Source organism: Pan paniscus, chromosome 4, assembly GCF_029289425.2.
Source record: "Pan paniscus chromosome 4, NHGRI_mPanPan1-v2.0_pri, whole genome shotgun sequence".
Taxonomy (NCBI): Eukaryota; Metazoa; Chordata; class Mammalia; order Primates; family Hominidae; genus Pan; species Pan paniscus.
Genome location: NC_073253.2, coordinates 18266113 through 18289871, shown reverse-complemented (window position 1 = coordinate 18289871; position 23759 = coordinate 18266113). Strand labels below are relative to the sequence as shown.

At 34.9% G+C, this 23759-nt stretch overlaps 1 pseudogene; it reads right to left on the bottom strand.

Moving 5' to 3' along the window:
- Positions 1-915: 915 nt before the first annotated feature.
- LOC106634754 (large ribosomal subunit protein eL42-like) lies at positions 916-1364 on the bottom strand (annotated as a pseudogene).
- Positions 1365-23759: the final 22395 nt, after the last annotated feature.

Sequence of the window (23759 nt, the reverse complement as noted above, 5' to 3'; positions counted from 1 at the left end):
TTCTTTATTTTTTGCACTGTCCTTAAAGGATGCATCAAATTTGGCTTTGTAACATAATTATCTGGGTTGAAGCCTTTATCCTCTGATTTCTTAACTTCTTAGAAGCAAAAATTATGTCTTAATTATCTATCAGAGGTATGTCCTAAAAGACTGTTTGGAAACAATATGTTAAAATCAGTTAAAGTGAAAAACGCATCTCAAATAAAAGAAAAGATGTCTCTAATAAAAGACAACTTTTAAAACTTGATTGGCAATCAAAATGTACATTCTTTTTCAATATATATCAAAATATTATGATGATATTAAATAACATTTTATTGTGCTTAGTCAGCATTTCATTACATTAAGATAAACACTTATTCGTTGAAATTTTATTCTTCACTATTTAAATATAGAAAAGTAAAATTTTATGAGAATTGCAAACATCTCAGAACAGAATATTGATTTTATATCAGTGTGCTTCAAATATGAAAAATATTATCCTTTGGTCAATTATATCATACAATTTGAGAAATGATAAGATCTAATATAGTTTTCTGAATATAAATCATAACATGTGTGATATATTGAAAATGACCATATATTGTGATATATATTGAAAACAAGTGCATATTCAATGATTAGATTCAGTGTTTTTGCACAGAAGAAATGTATAACATTCGTGGGTATATTATACAAATAAAACTGTAAACCAATATACCATAGAATCACAGAAATTAAAGAGGTGTGTTCTTTTGCTTAATACAGCCACATTGCTTTGAAAATTTAAGAAATAAGCATCAGAGAAGCTGATGATTTGACCACGGTCCTCCTGCACGAACCCAGCAAAATTCAGACACCAACCTAAATCTTTTGACTCCTAATAAATTCTTTCGTCATAATAACAAGAAGTCTCTCTATTTGTTTTAATAAGAATATCACTGTATTTATTTTCCTTCAGGTAATTTTTCTATGGCTTCAACATTTTCTCTTCAAAATTAGAAGAAAAATATCCCAAAGTTTAGAACTGGATCACTTGGCCCTTTCTCTTCCTATCTCCTCCCAGTTCAAAATGCTTGCATCTCTTAATGGCCAGCATCCTCTTGGATCTGCAGTTAGGCTCAACACATTGTCCAGCCTTAGCACAATCTTCTTTGTGGTCTTAGCCTTCTTCCGGAAAATTGGCTTTGTCTGCCCACCATAGCCACTCTGCTTCCGATCATAGTGCCACTTTCCCTAGGCATACAAAGAATCCTTACCCTTCTTATACTGTGTCACTTTGTGAGTCTGATGCTTGCCACACTTCTTACAGAAGGTTCTTCCGGTTTTAGGTACGTTGACCATCTTTGCAGCAGGGCTGTTTTGTCTACATGATGAGAACGAGAAACGGCATCGGAGACCCTTGCCTCCCGCAGCTCTCGCTGCGGAAAGCAAGGAAAGGGAAGAAAGAGCTCTCTTTTTCATAACTAATGAACTTAAATAGATTTTGAGCCCATTTTCAAAACTAGAAGGGGAAAGGGAAATATTTTAAAAGTTACAAATATGATTAGGTCAAATAATCACTAAGACGGCACATCTATTAATAGAACAGGAATATAGGATGCCATATGCATCTCAAAAATCTCAGGACTTTTAGAAAACACTAGCATTCTCTATGCACCCACTTGCAAAAAAAAATGTTAGCATCATCAACAAGTACCTACTTCTCTTTTGCACAGGTCTTTTTGTTTAAGGAGAGTGTTTCTTTATTGTGATAGAAACAGCTCAAGTAGTGTTCTCCCATATTACAGATTAAGAAGATGAGATCCAAAGAGGTGAATGACCTACCAACATGCCCAGAACTAGCAAATGCAATTGCAAGAACAATTCCTGATAACAGGCTAAGTATTAAATCACTAAAATAATAATTAAATCACTTGCTCCATAAAAACATAACTATTCTTGAAACTTTACTTATAAACTTTCAAATTAAAAATAAGTGATAGTCAGATTCCTTTTTATCCCACTATGGATGCATATCCATAATTGTTTAAATTTATTTAATTTTACCTTTTGCTATATGCCTTCTCTTATATTTGGACCTTTCTCAGCTTTTCTTCATAATAACCTTGTTCCAATCACAGCACAATAACCTTTACCACTGTTTCAACAACAGAGTCTCATCAACCATTTTCATCTGTTAAAAGGAAGCACTCCTAGCTGACCTCAATATTTACCCTGTCTTTACTGAGTGAAAGCTGGTGACCTCCAGCCTGTGTTGGTTTTGCTCCAAAGAAGCTTGTGTAAACCTGCATTGTACATTAGCACATCCTGGTAGCGTTATAAAAAATACCAGTGCTAGAGCCTAAAGCCAGAAAAGTCAGATCTTTGAAGATATAATTTTAAACCTCCCCACTTGATTTTGATGTGTTATTAAAGCCACTCCGTCTAGGGTACTTTGTTATATCAGCCCTAAGACACCTCCTCTTTCTTACAGCTCTTCACTTTAATATTCTAAACTAAGTATTTTCCACACATGGACCAAGCCCCTACCTTCAAAATTCCATAGACTAGAACAGAAGTTTTAAAGCCAACAATGACATTCTATGAAAAGAAACCCCAACATTTCTTAAGAACAATGAACATATAAACCACTTGTATGTGTTTGACTGCTAAAGAGTAGGTATTCAACAAATAACTATTGAATAAGGGAAAAAATAAATGCAGTAATAAATGAAAAACAAAGTAACATACCAACCGATAAGGGATCCTTAAAGTAAGTGTGTTTAGAACTATGCCTTTAATTGAATAAGGGGCATGAGATATAGGATGGGATGCCAGATCAGGGAACTGTTTTGAGGGAAGAGCTTCATTAGAAAAGTATTTGTTAGATTGAACCGTAAGAAATCAATAATATTTGACTATTATGAACCACAAAGATGGCAGTTTCATGTTACAAACTAATAATTTCTTATGAGTGGCTTATGGGTATTTCACACTGTTCATCAGTTTCATTTATTTGATTTACAGCTAGTTATTAATATTTATACTTATGACATTTTTATGAGAATCAAACTAAGCAATGGAGCTTAAAGCACAGAGATGAAATATTTTACTTAAATTTTAAAACGTGTAGATGAAAAACAGAGTAATATGTCAGTGATTGAATCAATTTAAGGTTGTTTCTCAGGGGTAAATCTCAGCATATTTTTAATATATGGTAGTGATATAGCCTCAGGACATTTTAGTATCACATTTTTCTGTGACTATGTGAATTTCACAAACCCAGCTGCTACAGTAAACCAATTGTACCTCTGGGCAATTACAAAAAAAGTGGCCCCACCTGTGGAGGACACAGCTTTAATAAGGTCAAATGGCTTGAAGAGCAGAGTCCAGGATTAATTTCAGCTCCCACTTGCCACCCTGCCCCAGTGCACTTATGCAGTGAACAACCTGCACAACGGTATATGAAGAACATACACCGTTGACTACTGAACAACATGGGTTTGAACTGCACGGTTCCACTTATATGCAGATTTTCTTCCACCTCTGTCACTACTGAGACAGTAAAACCAACACATCCTCTCCCTCCTCCTCCTCAGCCTACTCAGTGTGAAGAAACCAGGATGAAGACCTTTATGATGATCCACCTCCACTTAATAAGTAGTAAATATACTTTCTTTTCCTTATGATTTTCTTAATCGCAGTTTATTTTCTCTAGCTTATTATATGAATATAGTATATAATAATATAACATACGAAATATGTGTTAATCAACTATTGACGTTACCAATAAGGCTTACAGTCAACAATAGGCTATTAGTAGTTAAGTTTTTGAGGAGTCAAAAGTTATAAATTTTCAACTGTGCAGGGAGTCGGCAACCCTAACCCTCACGTTGTTCAAAGGTCAACTGTGTATAATTGTCTAAATCAGAAATTATTTCATTTCCTTGCCAGTTGTGACTTTATTGCCATAAGAAATGAGGCAGACATTACAGGATAAGTACGTGTTTAAAAACCAAAGTATCACACTTTACTAGTCAATGATTGCTTATATAAAGGTACACTGAACAGTGTTCAGGTAGCACCACAGGAGATTTAGGTAGTGAAAGTATTTGTAAAAATAGAAATTAGGCCGGGCGCGGTGGCTCACACCTGTAATCCCAGCACTTTGGGAGGCCGAGGCAGGCGGATCACGAGGTCAGGAGATCGAGACCATCTTGACTAACACGGTGAAACCCTGTCTCTACTAAAAATACAAAAAATTAGCTGGGTGCGGTGAAGGGCACCTGTAGTCCCAGCTACTCGGGAGGCTGAGGCAGGAGAATGACGTGAACCCAGGAGGCGGAGCTTGCAGTGAGCCGAGATCGCGCCACTGCAGTCCAGCCTGGGTGACAGAGCGAGACTCCGTCTCAAAATAAATAAATAAAAATAAATAAATAAATAAATAAATAAATAAATAAATAAAAATAAAGTATTTGTGTGTGTGCTCCTGTGTGTGATATGCCCAAGTATATCTAGAGCCACTACTTTTTGATATATGCATGCTATGGCTAGGCAAGGACTTTACCTGCACCTTGGAGTCTGCTTCAATTGTGACCCCTTTAAAACCTCTCCAAGGACAAGAGTAATTGGCCATAATGAGATCCAACAATTACTTCATTTGAAGCCAATTAAATGAACAAGTACCTGCACACAATTTAGCTGAAATATTGAAGAGAAATCTGACCACTGATTTTGATAAGAGAAGACTCCCAGGAATTCTGTGAAATACATCTCTTTTTTGAAAGGTGTACGGAGATTTTTGAAGCCACATACTTGAGAGCAATCATAAATGAACACAATATGCCACTCCCATGTTTCTCCAAGACAGGAAAAAATAATTAACTAAGAAAATAAATAGTTAAATAAATATAAGCAATTATACAATATGTATGAAGGAACTTCAGGCATTAAAGAAATAGGAAGGGGAGACTCTGAACTGCCTGGACAACCGCAAAGCAAGTGTTCTTATCCGTAACACTGAATTTTGAAATGGGCACTGTAAGTTTAGAAGTCTTAATGTGCTTTGAAAATTAATTCTTTCATTTTTGTTAAAAGTTATATATTACTGGCCGGGCGTGGTGGCTCACGCCTGTAATCTCAGCACTTTGGGAACCCGAGGTGGGCGGATCACGAAGTCAGGAGATGGAGACCATCCTGGCTAACACGGTGAAACCCTGTCTCTACTAAAAATACAAAAATTAACCAGGCTTGGTGGCGGGCGCCCGTCGTCCCAGCTACTTGGGAGGCTGAGACAGGAGAATGGCGTGAACCCGGGAGGTGGAGTTTGCAGTGAGCAGAGTTCACGCCACTGCACCCCAGCCTGGGCGACAGAGCGTGACTCTGTCTCTCAAAAAAAAAAAAAGTTATACATTACTCAGAAACTATAAACACTTATCTCTGGATAGTGTTAATTTATTTTCTTAATGATACTTAATAGTCTAATATCTCATTCAGCTAAATGAGTTTAAACTAAACTTTAATAGTTTAAAAGGGGATTATGCTAGTTCAAGTAATACTAATCCAGAGGAAAAGCCACCATTCCAGAAAAACCTCACAATTATTATATTTTATGACTATAATATTGTAATACACATTTACAGCAGATATATTGGTTTCTAGGGAAAAAACACTGCAATCTTAATTTTAAGATCTAACAAAATGCAACTGCTCATCTGCAAGAAAAATGCAATGTGGTCGTATGTTATTCTTGAAGGTATTTCTATATTTAAATCATCTTTTTATTATAAATATCAACATTTCAGGATTCTAAATAGTAAATAGCTTTGCAATCAAAAGATATTTAGGTGAAAACTGATTTCAAATATCTTTGAGTAGGAATGTCTGGTAATTAAGTCCTAAACTTTCTACAAAAAATTACAGTCCACCTACAACAGTTCTGGTACAAAAGTAACTTCTTGAATAATTAGACTGGCTTTGTTCTTTCCTGGAATCATCTATTAGGCAGCTAATTGCCAGTCTAGAAAAATCTTTAGGAAGCGAAGTAGTGACCAGTGGATCTTATCTATAGCATTAGAATGTGATCATGCATGCCTAAGAGGTGATTTGATATTTAAATGTGTATGTATATTTCTATATCAAGGTCACTAAAATGAGGAGGAAACTTAATATGACTACAATATCATATGAGCCAAAACAGATATTTATAAAACTGCATAGAGATGAAATCTGATCTCCATGCTAGTCCCTCTATTGTGCAACTGACGTTGGTATTATTTTCCTTTATCAGAAGAAAACATTTGGTTCTCATGTTGACTATGAAACTTTTAAGATCTAATTTTAATTTTGCTCATTGTGTGCGTGTGTACAGTTCTGGTTGGGTATTTATAAAACACATGTAATTTGTCTAGTCTCTAAAAGAAAAAAAAAACTTTTATGTTGTTTTACAGTTATTTTTAATACAATAATTTATGTATGTGTTATCGAGTTCATATACTAACATATACTTAACAAGAGAAAAATCAAGCTCTACAGAATAAGAATTTTAGAATATTCTAATATAAAAATTATAAAAAGTTGATTGAGTAGAAAAACAAATGCTATCTTGCCAATAAATCGAGGTAATTTAAAAATGTTCCTGAGTGATGGTTTTAAGAATCAGTCATATCAAACCATTTTGGAACAGAATATTCCACTTCTGTTGATAGCATTTCAATATAGAAAAAGAAAAAAATGTTTCAAAACCATTTTATGAAGCTTTGATATCAGAGTTTATTTGATGAAGGTCAAAACCCAATGAAACTCCCAAATATAGATTTAAACCTTACAAATAGAGATGAAAAACTTATAGATAAAATATAACCTGAATATGTTGAAAGATATAGTCCATAATCAGAAAGGATATATTCCAGAAATGAAAAAAATAAGTGATATTAGAAAGTCTATCTATATAACTCATTACACCTCTAGATTTAAAATTTTTAAATAGTATTTAGATATATAATAAAAGGCATTTGAAATTTGAAAATACATTCCTATTAAAGATTTTTTTAATACTTAGGTAGAAATATGTTTTATTTTTATTATAAAGGTGTTTATCTCCAGTCAATGCCTAAGAATATTTACAAAGATGAAACACTACAAGGATTTTTAGCGATGGAATCTCAAAAAAAAAGAAAAAAAATGAAGAAGGAGGGGAGGGGAAAGAGAAGGGAAGGGAAGAGATCAAGAAATTTAATTATATAAATCCTAAACAAACAGTGCTTTCTGGGGTCACAGGAGAAAACACATAGGGCATCACTAAATCACTTCACCTTGCTTCCTAACAATCCCCACCCACAAGATGGCCCTGAGTAATCAGAGGGTAATTCCATTCCCTGTTTGTGGTTGATTAAGGAACACAGATCTAAGCCTTATGGCAAAGAGTTCATGAAAAGGAGAGTAATTCAAGAAGAAGACTGTCACTGGATCAGGGAGCAGGAGGTTAGCTGAGGAAGGGTTTCATAAACTAAAGACAAAACCACAGGAAGGAACAACTTCTTTATTCTCCCTCTGGATATTACCGTCTGTGCTGTGAAGTCTTGAAATCTTGCAGCCATCTTATTTGGCTGAAGATAAAGTTGGCCCCTAGAATTCAGCACTGAAGCATTAAGACAACCCCAAAGCCATCTTCCTCTTGGATGTCTATTTATACGAGAGAAGAAGCCAGCTTTCACTGGGTTTTCTATTCCTTATAATCTAAGCAGGGGTCAGCAAACTTCAGAAAAGTTCCTGTGAGTAAATATTTTAGGCTCTGTGGATCACACAGTCTCTGTTTTTCAGCTCTGCCATTTCATTGCAAAAGGCAATACGTAAACAAAGAGTCACAACTGTGTTCCAGTACATCTTTATTCACAAAACTAGGCAGTTAGGATACACTCCCATGTTTTCTTCTGTAACTTCTGTAGTGTTAAGATTTACATTCAAGTCTCTGATCCATTTTGAGTTAAATTTTGGCATAAGAGACAAGGTGTGGGTATGATCCAGCACCATTTGTTGACAAGACCATTCTTTCTCCACTGAATTGCTTCTGTCTCTGTCAAAAATTCATTGACCATATTGTGTATAAATCTACTTCTGGATCCTCCATTCTTGTACCTTGATTAGTCTTTCAATATTATACTGCTGATTACCATAGATTTTTAAAAATCTTAAAATTAGATAGTATAAAAGCCTTCCAAATTTGCTCCTCTTTTCCAATAGTATTTATTCATTGTCATACAAATTTTAGGATCAGTTCATCAATTCCTACTAAAAAAATTGAGAATTTTGATTGGAATTGTGTTGAATTTATAGATTATTTTGGGGAAAACTGATATCTTAACAGTATTGAGTTTTTTGATCCAGGACCAGGATATAGCTAACAATTTATTTGCATTATATTTATTTCTGTAGGTAGTGTTTTCTAGTTTTGAGTATGCAGGTCTGACACATCTTTTGTTAGATGTGCCACTATGTATATAATATTATTTATGCTATTATAAATGGTATTTTAATTTTCAATTTCTGATTATTTGTTGCTACTATATAGTTTTTTTATATGTCAATCTTGTATTCTATGATCTTGCTAAACTCACTGTTTAGTTCTAGTAGCATGTTTACAAATTTCATAGAATGTTCTACATAGATGATCATATCACCTATGAATAGATTATTTTAATTCTTATTTTACAATCAGGATCCTTGTAATATATTTTTCTTACCCTACACACTGTTTAGGACCTTCCAGTACAGCATTAGATTTTCTGTGTCTCTCTTACTTTTGCACTTCAAAGATATGCACATTCTCCAAAAGAACCCTGTACTTAGAATTTAGAAGCTTTCTGTTGCTGAAACTGACCAGTATTAATGGGGAGTTAATTAATCCAACTAAGTTTACCTGGCTGTAGCTTATTTGAAATTTTGTATGTTATTAAGTGAAAAAAATTGTAGCACAGAAATACTTATTTGTGTGTGTGCATGTATGTAGAGAGAAACTTATCTCTATGTTTTAAAAAACATGTCTGAGCATATTATGCAAGTATCACTGTGTGCCTTGTGTGTGCTCATGCTGTGTCTAGCTGAGTGCACCAAAATGCACTCTATATTGTGAACTCTATTGACCCGAAGAGAAAGAAGTATTATTAGAGGTGGGGCATAGAGAAAAATCTCATATTTTACAACATAAAATGTAATATATTTTGACCTTTTTATAATGAGGCTTATCAGTCTTGCAATTTAACATACGCATTTAAAAAACAAAAGCCTATGCATGGGCAAGGACTTCATGTCTAAAACACCAAAAGCAATGGCAACAGAAGTCAAAATTGACAAATGGGATCTAATTAAACTAAAGAGCTTCTGCACAGCAAAAGAAACTACCATCAGAGTGAACAGGCAACCTACACAATGGGAGGAAATTTTCGCAACCTACTCATCTGACAAAGGGCTAATATCCAGAATCTACACTGAACTCAAACAAATTTACAAGAAAAAAACAAACAACCCCATCAAAAAGTGAGCAAAGGGCATGAACAGACACTTCTCCAAAGAAGACATTTATGAAGCCAAAAAACACATGAAAAAATGCTCACCATCACTGGCTATCAGAGAAATGCAAATCAAAACCACAATGAGATACCATCTCATACCAGTTAGAATGGCAATCATTAAAAAGTCAGGAAACAACAGGTGCTGGAGAGGATGTGGAGAAATAGGAACACTTTTACACTGTTGGTGGGACTGTAAACGAGTTCAACCATTGTGGAAGTCAGTGTGGCGATTCCTCAGGGATCTAGAACTAGAAATACCATTTGACCCAGCCATCCCATTACTGGGTATATACCCAAAGGACTAGAAATCATGCTGCTATAAAGACACATGCACACGTATGTTTATTGTGGCACTATTCACAATAGCAAAGACTTGGAACCAACCCAAATGTCCAACAATGACAGACTGGATTAAGAAAATGTGGCACATATACACCATGGAATACTATGCAGCCATAAAAAATGATGAGTTCATGTCCTTTGTAGGGACATGGATGAAACTGGAAATCATCATTCTCAGTAAACTATTGCAAGAACAAAAAACCAAATACCGCATATTCTCACTCATAGGTGGGAATTGAACAATGAGAACACATGGACACAGGAAGGGGAACATCATACTCTGGGGACTGTTGTGGGGTGGGGGGAGGGGGGAGGGATAGCTCTAGGAGATATACCTAATGCTAAATGATGAGTTAATGGGTACAGCACACCAGCATGGCACATGTATACATACGTTACTAACCTGCACATTGTGCACATGTACCCTAAAACTTAAAGTATAATAATAATAATTTTTTTAAAAAAAAGAAGACATACAAGCAGCTAACATACGAAAAAAGGCTCCACATCACTAATCAACAGAGAAATGCAAATCAAAACCACAGTGAGATACAATCTCACACCAGTAAGAATGGCTATTATTTCTAAAAAATCAAAAAATAACAGATGCTGGTAAAGCTATGGAGAAAAGGGAATATATGCGCTGATGGTGGGAATGTAAATTAGTTCAGCCACTGTGGAAAGCAGTTTGGAGATTTCTCAATGAGCTTAAAACAAAACTGCTATCAGACTTACCATTCCCATTACTGGGTATATGTCCAAAAGGAAAAAATCCTTCTACCAAAAAGACATATGCATTCATCTATTCATTGCAGCATTATTCACAATAACAAAGACATGCAATCAACCCAGGTGTCCATCAACATTGGATTGGATAAAGAAGGTGTTGTACATCTACACCGTGGAATACTATGCACCATAAGAAAGAATGAAATCATGTTCTTTGCAGCAACATGGTGGCAGGTGAAGGCCATTATCCTAAGCAAATTAAAGCAGAAACAGAAAACCAAATACTGCATGTTCTCACCTACAAGTGAGAGCTAAACATTGGGCACATCTGGACATAAAGATGATAACAAAAGAAACTGTGGACCAGTAGAGTGGGAAGGCGGGGAGGGAACAGGGTTGAAAAACTAACTATTGGGTACTATGCTCAGTACCTGAGTGATGAAATCATTTATATTCCAAACTTCAGCATCATACAACTGCATATGTACTCCCTGAATCTAAAGTAAGAGTTTAAAAAAATTAATAAAGTATTCAAAAAATAAAAAATGAAATAAAAATAAAATAAAATAAAAAACAAAAGCAACAAAATAGACAGAAGTTAGATAAAGAACAGACAACGATTTTCACAAAGAGGCTGTCTCAGGAAAACATGTTATGGTATTTTTCATGTTCTTCTATGTGATCCTCTGCATTTTTTTTTTTGTTATAATGAATATGTATTGTGAAAAGAAAAGGTCTTTTCCTTAATTCTAAAAATGTGCCCATGAGAAAGTGTCAGTGCATCAAAAGCACTACTAAAGCTAAGCAATATCATCCAAATTGCCAACACAAGCTGATTAAAGAAAACTAAATTCTAAGCTATTGGAATAAACTGCCAGAATCTGTTTTCAAAACCTGAAATGCTTTCTCTGAAATTCAAAGTAGCAAAACGTCATCCTAGATTCTTACCAGGATTTGATTTCAATAAAACACACTGACCTTCAGTCAGCGTTCATTTCTACACTGACTCTTTTATAAAGGTTTTAGAATCATGATATCAAAAATATCCAAGCAAAATTAACATTCACTGCTCGTGTATTTTGAGTAAAGCTACTCATGTCTTCTAAATGTACAATTTAATTCTTATTATACATATAACATTTATTGCTATTTGTCTCTCTAAAAACAAGTATAAAAATAAAGGTTCTACATTTCATTATATGGCTACTCTTTAATTTTTTTAATTTAAATACACACACACGTTCATTAGTCTTGTTAATTAGGTTCAGTCAAGGTTGTCTTAGGCCATAGTAGTGCAAGGTGGAATGTTATCTCTATTATTGCCAAACCTTTAGAAATGTTACTCTTTCAGTCCTGTCTTTAAACAACACATTTCCTGAACTTCATGTGTATTACTAGCATTGCTTTTTAACATTTAAAAATACATAAAACCAACACAAGGAACTGTTTCTGGCTCATTCTGTACCTGCTCTTGGCATCCCACGCTACCATTCCTTCAATGTAACCTTGACATTGGCTCATATGCATAATGCTAGATAATTTTAAAATTAGGAGGCTTAGATTTCAGGAATGGTTTGAAAGTCAAGATCGAAGTGTGGATTTCATTCCTTTAAACAACCAGAGTTTCCAATCCAGTGCAGGTGTGAAAACTCTCATCTACAAAATCACTGGGGATCCTGGCTCCTTTCAGATCACCGTGCCACCATCCCCAAGGTTATCTCTCTGTCTTGGTGTTCTAATTTGGCAACTTCATAGTCCAACCACCCAGAGGAGAGGGAAGACTGATGGAGTGGGGCAAAATGTTTCCTAGAAAGTGATATGACAAAAAAAAAAAAAAGCCGCAGAGTTCTCTTCAGGCTTTATTTCTGTTTAACTTTCAAAAATTATTTTCTTCTGTGAATTGCATCAAAGCCCAAATGCTTAGCTCAGCAATGAACTATTAGAAAATTTTAAATGATATTTTAATAACAGTAATAAGGAAGAGCTGACCTTGATTTAAAAAATCCAACCAAACTCATCAATTTTCTATCAAAACAATATATATTTTCTTTTATATCTAATGATCCCGTGGCCTATCTTCAGATTTTCCTTCTTTCATGCCACCTCCCTATCTGATTTTGGAAGAGAAACAAACAAAAAAAAACAAAGAAAGCATGTTTAATCTTGTAGCTAGATGTTGCAGGTAAGATAATAAAACTTGGACTATTAAAAAATGAATGGGTTGTGAAATACAGAAATACTCAGATTCTTTGGAAAAACATAAGGTATATCAACAGTCCTGAACCTTTTTGGGACCAAGGACTGGTTCTGTGGGAGACAATTTTTCCAAGGGCCAGTGGTAGAAGGATGGTTTCAGGATGATTCAAGCGCATTGCATTTGTTGTACACTTTATTTCTGTTTTTATTACATTGTAATATATAATAAAATAATTATGACAACTCACAGTCATGTAGAATCAGTGGGAGCCTTGAACTTGTTTTCCTGCAACTAAATGATCTTATCGGGGGGCAATGGGAGACAGTGACAGATCATCAGGCATTAGATTCTCATAAGGAGCCCACAACCTAGATCCCTCACATGCACAGTTTACAATAGGGTTTGTGCTCCTGTGAGCCTCTAATGCCAACTCTGATCTGACAGAAGGTGGATCTCAGGTGGTCATGCAACTGATGCTGAGCAGCCATGAATACAGATGAAGCTTTGCTCGCTCACCTGCCCCCCACCTCCTACGGTGCAGCCAAGTTCCTAACAGGCCACAGACCAATACCAGTCCATGATTGGGGGTTGGGGACCCCTGAGGTATATAATCCAGGAAATTTGGGAAACCCAGTTTACTATCTTTTATTATTGGAGACTATCAGTGAGCATCAGCTGATAAGAAGAGGTGACATATTCTCCAAGTGGTTCAGAGTTCAGACTTCTATTTTGGTCTGCTTTGGACCACATACCTCCTTCAGAAGTTAACATCTATGTAAATGCAGGCAAATAGTTTTAACCTTTCTAAGTATCTTTACCACAAAATGAGATAATAATAACACCAACCTCATAAGACTGTTGTAAAGAGCATGTGCAAAACTTAACATAGTGCCCTAACTCACAGCAAGTACTCAAAAACATTAGCAATTACTTACTACAAACACTGAGAAGTCCCACAGTTAAAAAATAAAAAAAGCTTTGTTTGACCTATATTACCCGAACTTACAAATAACAATGCCCTCTCTGTTTTTTAAATAGAGCATCTAACAGCAACCAATGGAATACACTTGATAATATACTAGATTAACCTAACTCCTGGACATTTTAGAAAGTCAATCAACTTAGTAAGCCAAAATATATTTCCCCGAAAAAAAAATTCAATCCCTTCACTCTTAACAGTTGCAGAAGATCTGTATATCTTTTTCCCTTAAGTACCATGTATAGAAGTATATTGTTTTCAGAAGGAAAAAAAATCCCATTTATATCTCCTAATCTATATTTGGCAATTGAGCATCCACACTATCTAGACAGCAGCATATGCAAACTTGATTGAGTTCCACAGATTTTTTTTCTCTCTCCTTTTTTAAAACCAAATGTCACATTTCTGAGTTATGTTTTCAGTCATGCAGCCTGCATCTTCAGAAATATACGCTTTTAATCTAAGAAAAAATACAGTCCAGTACACTTCCTAAAAATTTAAATTTATAACATCCAAAGGTTATTTTTTTAGTGCCACAAAACTGACAAATGCAAATTCTTGACAATGGCAGATTTGGAAACTTCTGTAGCAACCAAGTGGATGAGCATACGGCATCTGTTCTAATAAACATATGAGATCACCTTATTCTGCTCAACGTACCACAGAATTTAAGTCATGTGTTTTCAAAAAATATTGAAGAAAAAGAAATCTAGCTAGCCGTATTGGCTGAATTTTGCAGAATGATAGAAGAGTACTTGCAATAATTTATTCCATCCAAACAAATATATAATATAGAATTAACATTTTTATATACTTTCCAGTCTTTATAAAAAGATGCATGAAATACATATATGAAGATATATTATGTGTACATGTACATTTATATATGTGTCTATGGGTATATAATTATATATTGTTTACACAAGTTTATGTCTTACATTTATATCAACACTATCACAAACGATTTCCTATTATACTGAAATTTACAAAACCAACATTTTAAAGGATGTGGCATAGTTCCTCATATAAAGATCATTTATATCTGCCCATTTTTAGGAATCTGAATTATATTTAGTTTTTAACTACTATAGAGAACTCTGTGATGAACATTTCAGCATGCAAAATCTTTGTTGTAATTACTGTTCTTGGGGCTGTTTTCTAAAACAGTAATTACCATCTAAAATTACTTATCAAAATGAAGTAAAATTTCATAAGCATTTGTTGAGAAATTGCTTTCGAGCAAAGATAAACTTGTAACTCCATAAGCACTGAGGTATTAGCTCCATTAGCAGCTCTCGTCACCTTTAGAAATATTGAAGGGAAAAAATCTATTTTTAATGACTTCAAATGTTAGAGAAAAATCTCATCCTTTTTGATTTTCATTTTCTATTATTACTACATTTGAATGTTTTTCTAAGTTTATTATTTGGTAGTGTTTTTCCTGCAAATTGCATTTATGTCCTTTCTCTTTTTGGGAAGGTAGAAGAAGCTTGCTTTTTTCTCTACCATTTCTATTAACTCTTGTAAACATACAAATTTGGAGTCATGGTTATTATATATATTTACCCAGCTGTTACATTGCTTTGTTTTTAAGCATGAAAAGATGATATGGAAATTCTGCTGCCTCTTTGTTTTTAATGTGATAGAGTTTATGTCCTTTACTATTATCTTCTTTTATTCCAGTTTAGTAACATACCCCATGCAACATCCCTAATATGTTCTTACCTAAAAGTATAAATGGCCTCTCCTAATCACTAGCTCAAAGTTGCCCCAGAGCAGATGGTAGTGTAAATCAAAGCCTAGTTATCTATATTTGTCTGTTTTTGCACTGCTATAAATATCTGAGACTGGGTATTTTAAAATTTATAAAAAATTTATAAAGAAAATAGGTTTAATTGGCTCATGGTTTCACAGGCTGTACAAGAAACAAGGCTGGGGAGTCCTCAGGAAACTTTCAATCATGACAGAAAATGAAGGGGAAGCCGGCAGGTCTTACATGGCTGCAGCAGGAAGAAAAGGAGGGGGTGAAGGAGTTACATGCTTTTAATCAAACAGATCTCGCGATAACTCACTTATTACCATGAGAGCAGCACCAAAGGGAAAAATCACCCTCACGATCCAATTACTTTGCACCAGCCCCAACCTCCAAAATTGGGGATTACAATTTGACCTGAGATTTGGGCAGGGACATAGACCCAAACCACATCAATATTCCAAACCTGTTTGCATTATGATTTCACCAGTTGGTTTCCAAATGGGAGTCCAAAATCCCTTGTCTAGGCACAAAATATAAATAGAATAATTAAATCCTAAGTTTTTTAAATTATGAATTTATGAACTCAGTATCAGTTGTAGAATATTTTATAGTACAGATCTTTGTCCCCGGTCTCTTTCGTGAGTCACTTGTGATGCGGACTGACTAAAGCGCACATGTTAGGATGACCACCAGAAACAATGTATCTCAAAAAACCAATTTTGCATCATTTTATCTTAATACTGAGAGCAAACCAAACTAGTTCCCCTAAACAGAAATAGCTTCCCATTCAGCCATAGAAAAGGACATTCTGCCATTTGCCACAATATGGGTGGATGTGAAGAACATTGTGCTAAGTGAAATGTGTCAAACACAGATAGAAAACTATTGCATGATTTCACTTACATATGGAATCTTTTCTTAAAAGGACAAATATACACAGAGAATAAAACAGTGGTGGGAGAGAAGAAATGTGGAAATGTAGTTCAAAGCATATAAAGTAGCAAATATGTAGATTTTAGCTGCTCTTGTCACACACACCAAACCTGGTGAGATTATGGATATGCTCATTTGTTCACTATAGTAGCCATTTTACTATCTATTTGTATCCTATAACATGTTATAAACCTCAAATACACACAATAAAATTTATTTAGAGAAATAGAAATGGCCACTCCCTTTTGCGTCTTTTTCAATTTTTTGAATATCTTTATACTGATACTGAGGTTTATTAGACTTTCAGCTGACTTTTAAAGTCCTCATTGTGTTGTACTCTATTTGTGTCAATGTCCCCATGGATCTCCTGTCTACCCTACTTTACCCTGAACTCTGCCCCAGGAGGCTGCACTTTGAGATTGCATCCCCGGAACCATCTTGCTCCTGGGTTCCACTTTAGTTTGGCCAATGGGAGGCACAGAGAAACCGAGGAACTTCTTGGTGAAGTTCCTTCATATCTGCCGTCAGACACCCTCTTCTACAGGACTCAGGGATATTGGCCAACCAATTCTGTTCCTGGCCCCTTCAGGCTTAGTGGTGATAACAGTTTCCTGCTGCTACTCATCCTTGGTACCACACCATTTTTTGATGGTTCAATTAATTCTGCCCAAATGATTATGAACACCCTTTCATTAAACTCTTCAGTAACTCCTTAGAGGAGCCACCTGCTTTTTCCCTGCCTTCTGATAGATAGAAAACAGGTGGCTCCCCTAAAGAGTTATTGAAGAGTTTAATAAAAGGATATATTCTGATGCTGATGTAATAAAATATTCAAGTTTATTAGGTGTTAGAATTTATCAATGTCAAGGATAAAAAAAAGGTACTGATTGTGTACCCCCTGATAAGGGGATAAAATTATTAGAGTCTTATATTTAACTTCCACCATTTAAAACAATTATTTATGTGACTTGAGATTCTAGTCACATATTCTTATTGTTATTATTACTATTTTTACAAAATAATTTGAGAATTGTGTAAAATATTTTAAGTCAATTGGATACTATCAATTGATACTTATTATTATTTAGATCAGACAAGATGTTTAACGAGCTTCAATAATTGTTTTGACTCCCTTGTAGCACTACTTCCTCATTCTTGACTTTCTACTTTCATTTGCACATCCAGTAGACTTCAATAATTTTTTGCGGGGTAGGGTATATGAATGATATGTTATAAGAACTTCTTTAAAGCAGAGAAAAAAATTTTGTTTGCCTCTACACGTCATCTACAGAGTTTCCTATAAATTTTTTGTGCCATAGATTTTGTCTCAAATTTTTCTTGACCACTGTGCCATAGTTCTTACGTGTTGCTGTTGTGACAAAAAAAATGTATATATCCAAGCATTTTGACTCGTTTTCATAAGAAAAATGTTCTTCACATAAATACGTTTTTGAAATATGATATGCAAAAATTCCTAGAATATGTTTAAGATGGGCTCAGTTTTACTTATTTTAATATCATGTGTTCGGTACTTTCATACTGACTATGCAAAATGGGATTTCATCATAAGAAAGTTATAATTAGATCCGTATTTGCAATTATTTCTTCCCTTATATGTGTTCTCAACCTTCCCCAAAAGTTATCTTCTGATTTTCTATGTTCTGTGCTCCTTATACCATCTTCATTATTTTCTATTTTTTAATTATTCAAATATAACATATAACTCTACTTTATTACGGTTTGCTCATGATATGACCCTATTTCATATATTGTGTTTTTCTCTCAGCCTAAAAATCTGCATTCTCATCTAAAATTGTATCTTTTAGCTATTTTTTTATTAAGACAACTTTCCTAATGTTTGACATCTCAAAATTCAATGATTTCTAAAGTCTATTTTCAAAAGTAGTCTTTTTCAAAAGTGGTTTGTATTTATGCTTCCTAGCTCTCATGCTTTGTAATATTTGGTAGGTTCTATATTGGCAAGTTTGCATTTAATTATTTGAAGTAAGACAGGTGTAATCAAGCCATTCCCTTCCATGACCTCTAGTTAAGGGGGATAAGTCTTATGGCCAGAGTTCTAGTCACTTGTCCTTCCAGTGAATCAGTGGATTCAGTGGAAGATACTTTTCTCTGATCTTGGAATACTAAGTATATTTAGGTGTCAAAATTTATTCATCCCAGGGAAGAGCCAGTTTGGATCTGAATTAATGTCTCCATGAGGATCAAGAGGCAGCAAACACAATGATCTTATTTGGCTGACTGACATGGCAAGAAAACACCTTTGTGCTGTACACTTTTATCCTTCTTGACATCTGGTATTAACTGTATGCTCAAATTTTTAACCCCTGATTATATTTGTGTCTAGATTATGTTTCAAGAATAAGACAAGCAGCTGGGCACAGTGGTTCACTACTGTAATCCCAGGATTTTGGGAGGCCGAGGCGGGCAGATCACTTGAGGTCAGGAGTTGGACACCAGCCTGGCCAACACGGCAAAACCCCATCTCTACCAAAAATACAAAAATGAGCCCAGCATGGTGGCATGTGCCTATGGACCCAACTACTTGAGAGGCTGAGGCACGAGAATCGCTTGAACCTGGGGTGGGGCGGAGGTTGCAGTGAGCTGAGATCCTGCCACTGTACTCCAGCCTGGGTGACAGAGGGAAATTCTGTAAAAAAAAAAAAAAAGACAAACAAGATATTGCTCATAATGTTTGATGAGTTGGTGGTGAGTGCTTCCCTGTGTTATTTTATGCCACAGTCATCTTGAAAGATAAAATAAAGAAATAAAAAACCGCAGGTTCTCACTTGTAAGTGGGAGCTAAATGGTGAGAACACATGGACACATAGATGGGAACAATGCACACTTGGGCCTATCGGAGGGTGGAGGGTGACGGGTGAAGGGTGGGAGGAGGGAGAGGATCAGGAAAAATAACCTAGTGGGTTCTAGGCTTCATACCTGGGTGATGAAATAATCTGCACAACAAACAGCTGTGAAACAAGCTTACCCATATAACAAACCTCCACATGTACCCCTGAACTTAAGTTTTTTTAAAAAAAGAAAATTGGTTTTTTGTTCTTGCGATAGTTTACTGAGAATAATTTTAAAAAAAATAAAAAAAAGGAAAATTGTTATTGTGAATAGTGTCACAACAAACATACGTGTGCATGTGTCAAAGACTTGGAACCAACCCAAATGTCCAACAATGATAGACTGGATTAAGAAAACGTGGCACATATACACCATGGAATACTATGCAGCCATAAAAAATGATGAGTTCATGTCCTTTGTAGGGACATGGATGAAGCTGGAAACCATTATTCTCAGCAAACTATCGCAAAGACAAAAAACCAAACACCACATGTTCTCACTCATAGGTGGGAATTGAACAATGAGAACACATGGACACAGGAAGGGGAACATCACACACCGGGGCCTGTTGTGGGGTGGGGGGAGGGGGGAGGGATAGCATTTGGAGATATACCTAATGTTAAATGATGAGTTAACGGGTGCAGCACACCAACATGGCACATGTATACATATGTAACTAACCTGCACGTTGTGTACATGTACCCTAAAACTTAAAGTATAATTAAAAAAAAGAAAAAAAGAAAATTGTTAGGCAATCAAATTTTAAGGGAGCAATTTACATTTGTGTAGCTGAATAATAAATATACTCGTCAACTTACAGTAAAAATTTGTATAGAAAAATAATGAGAATTAATGTTGGAAAGGTATAGGGAAACATACGGCAATTCACAAGTGCAAATTTAAGGATCCTGGACTTTATTTTTCTAGGAAAAAACATTTTGTCTTGTGTGCACTTGGAAGTGTTAGGATATAAGAAGAATTTTTTGGGAAGCAGGGACCTGAAAAAGAAGCAACTAGGATGCATGAGAAAAGAGAATGGGCAATATTTGGAAACACAGAGAGGTCATGACATTGGTTGGAGTTAGAATAATGTAAGCTGTAAGTTGATACAAATTATAGTAACTTTTTTTTTTTTTTTTTTGAGATAGAGTTTTGTTCTTGTTGCCCAGGCTGGAGTGCAATGGCATGATCTTGGCTCACTGCAACCTCCGCCTCCCAGGTTCAAGCAATTCTCCTGCCTCAGCCTCCCGAGTAGTTGGGATTGCAGGAGTGCGCCACTATGCACAGTTAATTTTGTATTTTTGGTAGAGATGGGGTTTCTCCATGTTGATCTGGGTGGTCTCAACTGCCAACCTCAGATGATCCACCCACCTCAGCCTCCCAAAGTGCTGGGATTACAGCCGTGAGCCACTGCGCCTGGCCTAATGTGTCATTTTTATATAGTAATGTTCTTCTTTAAAGACTTTTCAAAAAATTGAAAGCATACATTTCTCTTGTGGCACTTATTTCATATATCAATAATTTCTACTTGGATGTTAATGCTCACTACACAAAGACAATAAGCTCCTCAGGGAGCAAGACTGTATATAAATCATCTTTATATCTTCTAAATTCAACAAGACGTTTTATAAGAGGATCTTAAAAAGTGATAGTCATACATAATTATATTAATGGAAATAGGAGCTTGTTAGTAATGATCTAATCTAACCCCTTCATACCAAGATAAGGAAATTGAGACTCAAAGAGTTTTAATACTTTCTTCAAGGTTTATATTATACCTGTTTATATATATATATAAATTAACAAATGCATTTGTGATGTAACAATAATTATGTTTGACTCATATGTATGAGGAATGCTGCAAGGATATGGTGGCAGAAATCTGAATACCATCATTTTAAGTTCAAGAACATTAAATAGTTCCTGTAATCCTGCTAAAGGATACAAATACTTTAAATCAATCAAGTTAAACGGAGATGTTAATTCCATTAAGTTCCTGACAGAAAAATCTGTATTATGTTTACCATAAATTTCTTATTAGATACACTCATAAAATGGATGTTTAACCACAGTGCAATTTTATATTCCAATTACTTAGTATACATTTAATGTAAAACAATCTTGAAGACAATAAATTTGAATATAATTTTTATTTGAGAATAAGTATTGTAACTAGATATAATAAAATGAACCTGATATCCCTCAAAAGAGAAGACAGTGGGCTGACAATCGATACCCCCAAGTCCAATCTTCCCTTTTCCCTTGAGAAATTGCTTGCCTCCCATTTTACTCTTTCTTCTTGTGTAAGCTAGATTGTGAAAAAGAGACAAGATCCTAGGGAATGGAAGAGCAAGAAGAGAGAAGCAGCCGGGTTTCTGAATGATCACATAGAACTGAGCTAACTATTTCACCCTGCACCACCTAGTTGGCTTTGAATTAGTACATAAGAGAAACATTTGCAACGCTATGCATCATGGCCATTTGTTACTGCAGTTTGATCTCTACAATAAATAAAACAAGCAACAACAGTACATAAAGTTGAACATGCCAGGAAATTTGGCAAACAGAGTATGTGATAACTAGTAGCATAAAAAACTTAAAATATATCTATTTCCTTAAAAGTATGCAATAGATATTAATAAATATTAAGACTTTTTCATATGTAAGAATGCTCAAGTTGAATATATTCAAATTTAGCAGGAATATTACTGAGAAAACTTAGTAAAAGCTAAAATTGTATTCTTATGGGGACAACCATAATGGATTTCACTGCTGCAAAATTCAAGACAGATCCATCTGTGAGCAACACTAAAAGCCGCATAACAGCAATGTAAGAGATGAACTGAAATTCATTATTTCCTCCCTTAGCTACAGTCACAAGAGGCAGGGGTAGAAAAGGTCAAACCTTCATAATGACTATAGTGATAGAAAACTTTTTAGATAAAATTTTAAATGATTCACAAGTCTCCAAACTAGTTTTATATTACTGTGACTGACAAAAATGTGCATCGTAAAAAGTGCAATAATTTATCCAGTTAGTCTTTTTTGTTCTAAAATATATCTTGGGAAACTGGACATCCTCATAATTGCCTATAAATTAAGATGCTCTGTTTGAAAGCCATTCATTTGCAGAAAATTTATTATAATAAAATTAGAAAGGCATGAAAACAATTCAACATGTGTTCTCAGAAGTCCAGCAGATTCTACCTAATCCATTCAGTTAAACAATTAGTTTCAGTTTGTAAAATACATAGTAGTTAATCCATTTTTTGCCAATGTATCATTTTAGATGTGCAAAGATGCATTAATAGTGTCCTAAAACATGCATAACTAACAACTCCGTGGAATGCTTTATGATCAGATAATTTGCATAAAGGATAAACAGAATATGTGAGGAGGATGGATATCATAAATGTTTTCTCTTGAGGGCTGAGGTTATCTAAAGTACAGCAAATAAAAAATGGTTTGTTTCACATCCAAGTTTTAACTTTTCCCTCTTGGGCTATTAATTATAAGCCATTAAAAAATTAAACTAAAAATGTTAAGAAAAGCATCCTCATCAAGTTGAAGGCTGAGCTATAGTAGTATGTGCTTTTTATTAGTGTGACTATTCAATAGGACAATGGATGTGTGCAGCTCACATAAAATTGGACATAAATTGTTTAAATAATATCCTTGAGCTTTTGCAGCTCAAGAAATCATTAAAAAGTGTCATCACCCTAATGTTTCTGCTCAGGAAAAGCTCTGGTTTCAGCTTTGATGTGAATTATTGTCCACCAAATAATTAGCAAAATAAAACAGCCCTACTCAACAGCTTGGAAGATACTTAAAATATGCATGAGGGTGATACTGCCAAGCCAAACCAACAAATCAGAAACATACAGGCTATTTCCAGATTTGGGGTCTTTAGGAGTAGGTTATTGAGGACCAGTTTTGAGAGTTGCCTTGGAATTTTTTTCAAAGACTCAGTGTTTATTGTAGACATCGAACAACTGCAAAAAAGACAGGAAAATTTCCCTCATCTTGCTAGAGAGGTAGACATCCAGATACAAGAAATTCAGAGAAGGCCTGGAAGATACTATACATGATGATCATCAAGGCATATAGAAAAAAACAAACAATCCCATCAAAAAGTAGGCTAAGGACATGAATAGACAATTCTCAAAGAAGATATACAAATTATCAACAAACATATTAAAAAATGCTCAATATCACTAATGATCAGGGAAATGCAAATCAAAACCACAATGTGATCCATCTTACTCCTGCAAGAATGGTCGTAATCAAAAAAATTTTAAAAAAAGATAGACGTTAGCATGGATGTGGTGAACCGGAAACTCTTCTACAGTGCTGGTGGGAACGTAAACTAGTACAACCACTGTGGAAAACAGCGTGGACATTCCTAAAAAACTACAAGTAGAA